Source organism: Charadrius vociferus, unplaced genomic scaffold (assembly GCF_000708025.1).
Source record: "Charadrius vociferus isolate BGI_N301 unplaced genomic scaffold, ASM70802v2 scaffold3, whole genome shotgun sequence".
Taxonomy (NCBI): domain Eukaryota; kingdom Metazoa; phylum Chordata; class Aves; order Charadriiformes; family Charadriidae; genus Charadrius; species Charadrius vociferus.
In genome coordinates this window covers 2304509-2305005 of record NW_009647748.1, presented here as the reverse complement: position 1 = coordinate 2305005, position 497 = coordinate 2304509, and positions in this window count along the sequence as shown.

Sequence of the window (497 nt, the reverse complement as noted above, 5' to 3'; positions counted from 1 at the left end):
GGTCATTTTTATTGTTTATGCTCTATGCATTCCAGTTCAGTAAGAAAAAGGCTTGCCAGCATGAAATTAAATGAGGGATCATTGTGTCAACTAATATCTGAAACTGAATCTAAATACTGTATGAAATACTCAGAATCAGGGGATTGTGGGGGCCTGAGGGCACCACGCACCCACTGGTCCACAGACAAATGTAAACCCAACTTTGCATAAGAACAGAGGATCTCTTTTTCTCATTCTTTGACGTAACCTAATTTAAGAAATACTCTACATCTTGTATTAGTTACATACTCTGCACATACATATCTGTGGACAGTGAAGTATTATATCTAACGATCTGTTAGGAGAGGCAAGAAACTTCTAAGATGTGCTTTTGTTAAAGGAGAAACATCCAACGCCGATTTACATACAGTGGGACAGCACATAAGAGGAGAAGGCAATAAATGATAGGTCTGCTTGGAAGTTTCAGCAGCAAAAGAAACAAGAAAGTAGAAGATGAT